This window comes from Delphinapterus leucas, chromosome 8, assembly GCF_059928025.1.
Source record: "Delphinapterus leucas isolate spDelLeu-1000000601 "Yukka" chromosome 8, BTC_Dleu_Yukka2, whole genome shotgun sequence".
NCBI classification, from domain to species: domain Eukaryota; kingdom Metazoa; phylum Chordata; class Mammalia; order Artiodactyla; family Monodontidae; genus Delphinapterus; species Delphinapterus leucas.
This window is the reverse complement of record NC_143136.1, coordinates 108,323,713-108,327,759: the sequence shown is the minus strand read 5'-3', so window position 1 is coordinate 108,327,759 and position 4,047 is coordinate 108,323,713. Positions and strand designations below refer to the sequence as shown.

The 4,047-nt window shown below is 46.1% G+C and overlaps 1 pseudogene; it reads right to left on the bottom strand.

The window, feature by feature from the left end:
* Nucleotides 1–381: 381 nt before the first annotated feature.
* LOC111183410 (transgelin-2 pseudogene) lies at nucleotides 382–1,028 on the bottom strand (annotated as a pseudogene).
* Between the last annotated feature and the right edge of the window lie 3,019 nt (nucleotides 1,029–4,047).

The following is a 4,047-nucleotide window of genomic DNA, read 5'->3' as shown; positions in this document are numbered from 1 at the left end:
GCCAGGCGTACTTGTGGGGAGAAGGCCATTAGGCAGCATCCCTGACTCCCAGTCAAGGAATGGATTAGGGCACAGGGCTCAGGGGAAGAGAGGCCAGAGAGAAAGAGAAGAGGTATGGTGGGGAGAGGGGGTGATGCTCCCCTAATTTTGGTCCTGGGGAAAAGAGGCCAGTTGGTCCAATTTTGGTGGATTTGGAGAAGGGAATGTATTAGTAAGCACGGTGGGGAGGCCACTGTCAGGCACCCTCAGAGGAGACAGGCCAGGCCCCAACTCTGGCAGAAGGGAGTGTGAGATCTCCAGGGGCTCTCAGGGAATGTCACTGCTAAAATATATATATATACACACACACACACACACATATATATATATATATTAACCATTCATGGCAGGCAGGGGCAGGGCTGTGGGTGGGATCAGAGGATCTGGCATGGCATCCCGTAGCCGGTCATGCCTGCCTGAGATGCCCCGCGGTTGGTCCCCATCTGTAACCCAATCACATTCTTGCCCTCCTGCAGCTGGTCGCCTGAGAAGTTCCGAGGGTTCTCCTTGGATTTCTTGGGAAACCAGTTGGGATCTCCAGAGAAGAGCCCATTGCTCTGGGCTACCGCCAGCCCACCCAGGTTCAGCAGTGTCCGCTGCACACAGGCCATGTTCTTTCCTTCCCAGAGGTCCACAGTCTGGAAGATGTCAGTGGAGTTGATGCCGTAGCGCTCGGCTGCTTGCAGGAACTGGGAGATCTGCTCCATCTGCTTGAAGGCCATGGCGGAGGACTGGATCTTCCTCACTGGGGCCTGCCCCTCGGGGTACAGCCCATTAATGAGCTCACACAGCATCGTGCCATCCTTGAGCCAGTTCTGGAAGTTCTCGCGCCCAGGCTGGGGCCGGCCCACATCCTTGCGGCACTGGGCGGTGGTCCATTGGATCAGGATCTGCTCCAGGTCTGCATCGTATTGTTTCTCAATCTTCTGCTGCACCTCCCGGCTCAGGCCATAGGCAGGTCCCCTGCTGGCCATTCCAAAGGGTGGTGGTGTCTGGGGGAAGCGTTCACGCGGGCCGGAGAGCTGCGCACTCAAGGCAGGGTCTGCAGCGTGAGTGAAGCGCCAGGCCGGGCCCGACCGCTATCTATTTTAAATATAGCAGTGTGTACATGTCAGTCCCAAACTCCCAATCTATCCCTCCCCCCACCCCCAGTAACCATAAGTTCATTCTCTAAGTCTGTAAGTCTGTTTCTGTTTTGTAAATAAGTTCATCTGTATCATTTTTTTAAGATTCCACATATAAGCAATATCATATATTTGTCTTTGTCTGACTTACTTTACTCAGTATGATCATCTCCAGGTCCATCCATCTTGCTGCAAGTGGCATTATTTCATTCTTTTTAATGGCTGAGTAATATTCCATTGTGTATATGTACGTCTTCTTTATCCATTCCTCTGTCGATGGACGTTTAGGTTGCTTACGTGCCTTAGCTATTGTAAACAGTGCTGCAATGAACACTGGGGTGCGTGTATCCTTTCAAACCGTGTTTTTCTTGGAATATATACCCAGGAGTGGGATCGCTGATTCATATGGTAGTTCTATTTTTAGTTTTTTAACGAACCTCCATAGTGTTCTCCATAGTTGCTGTATCAATTTACATTCCCACTGACAGTGTAGGAGGGTTCCCTTTTCTCCACACCCTCTCCAGCATTTGTTGTTTGTAGATACCTTCCCACTTTAATTCCTAATTGTTTTCTGATTATAAATAAAAATGAAAGTGATTTTTAAAAAAAAGAATCATGACCCCCAAATAGATAAATGTTGGCAGTGGGCAGAGATGGGTGGGGAGCCAGAACAGACAAAGTAAATTAAGTAGGGCATTCCTGCCCAAAGGACACTAAAGGTCATCAGTGAACTTAGGATATGTGGCCCAGACATGAGCCCCATTCCCCAGGACAGCTGGTGATTCAAGGTTCCAGCCCCCCATTCCCTGAAGACTCACAGCTGCTCCTCTTCGTCATTCACGGGGCTCCCTCTAGAGGTCAGAGTGTGCTACTGACATGATGGCCAAGTAGGGCCCCGCAGCACAAGGTGGATGATCTCTCCCACAAAGCGGGTGGAGGGAAGGAGATTTAGTATGGTCCTTGTCCACCCCTGGAAGGTATCATTCTTTTCTTTGTGGGAGTGTGGAATTCCCCCCAGTGTTGGTCAGGTGGGTGAACCAAAATGGGAGTGCTGTGTGCTTGTGGAAGACAAAGGGAGTGAAGATCCCAGTTATTGTGAATTGGCAGACTCCACGCTGTGGGGAATGGACGTGCTCCATATGGCCACTGATGGCGGGCAATGGAAATGTGGACCTCTTGGGTCTGGAGGGCCTTGTATGGGGCTACAAATTCAGGTCATGGGCTGGAAGTCTAAATAAGAAATGAAGCAGTGAGGGAAGTCACAAAAGTAAGTCAAACACCCTCAGGAGGCAGGAACAGGTCCACAGGGCCTGGGACTGAAGGTTTCCCATTCTGTGCTGCTGATGTTATTAGCTGGTTTTCTAATGGCCACAAGCTCCTTCGGTGGCCAAGACACCTTCTTCCCACTGGTCCTCAGCAGTCCAGAAGTTGTAACCCTGTGGGTCAGTTTCCTGGGCCGAGGGTCAGGGTAGGGCCACTATCCTTGGGCTGCACTGCAAGAGCAGAGGTGTAAACACAGAGGCAGCTTTTGGGAAGATGTCAAGTCAAAGTCAGAACCAAAGAAGTCCTCAGTTAAAAGAAACTGGTCAGAAGGAGAGTCTTGGTTATAACCAAAACAGTGATAGTGGAAAGAAACAGATAAGAAAGGACTCAGATGAAATGTAACAGAGGCAGGACCTGGGTCTATAAAAATATACCTGTAGAGATTTTCTTAACCCGTTATCTGTCACAGACCCCCTTTGACAGTCTTGTGAAGCCTATGGACCCTTCTTAGAAAAATGTTCTTAAATGCATAAATACCTAGGGATCCTGGGGAAAGAAATTATATACAAACATGGTTATTATCAAAATATATTTAAAAAAACAAATTTGTGCATCGTAATACATGTGCTCCTTTATTAATATATTAAATAACAAACTAATATACTTTCAATATAGGAATGGTTGCAATTTGTGTTTTGAGATAGAGTTTGTGTAATGTGATATGAAAATATACGTGATTTTAATTGGTGACAAAGTTACAAGTACTGTTAATATTACCAAAATCTGTTACTTCTATTTACAGTGGAAGGAAATGGTAATTTTCAGGTAGGCATTAGTGAAAATAAACATGTACCTTCTTCCTATCCAAGTTCACACCCCTGTAAATTCTGTCCACAGACTCCACTCCAGAACACTGTTCTAGAGTCATTTTCATAAGGAACCCATTTCTTCTCCTTAGCGCCCTACCCAGGAAAAGTGGAGCTACGGTTTCTCCAGGTTTGCCTAGTATAAGGTTTTAGTTCAATTGGCTTATATCAGAACTGGGAGGCAAAATCCTTCATTTCTTCCAGCTCAATGTTTTTCAAACATTTTGACCTACAACCCATAATAAGAAATGCATCTTGCATTGAGACCCAGTGCACATACACACAACTGAAACTAAAATTTCACAAAACAATACTCTACTATATGTAGTATACGTACAGTACATAGTTTGCTAGGGCTGCCATAACAAAATATCACAGACTGTAGGGCTTAAGCAGTGGAAATTTATTTTCTCACGGTTCTGGAGAATGGAAGTCCAAGATCAAAATGTCGGCAGGTTAGCTTACCCTTCCCCCTCCCCATATCCTCAAGTCTATTCTCTAGTAGGTCTGCGTCTTTATTCCCATCTTGCCCCTAGGTTCTTCATGACCATTTTGTTGTTGTTGTTTTTTAGATTCCATATATATGTGTTAGCATATGGTATTTGTTTTCCTCTTTCTGACTTACTTCACTCTGTATGACAGACTCTAGGTCCATCCACCTCACTACAAATGACTCAATTTCGTTTCCTTTTATGGCTGAGTAATATTCCATTGTATATATGTGCCACACCTTCTTTATCCGTTCATCTGTTGAT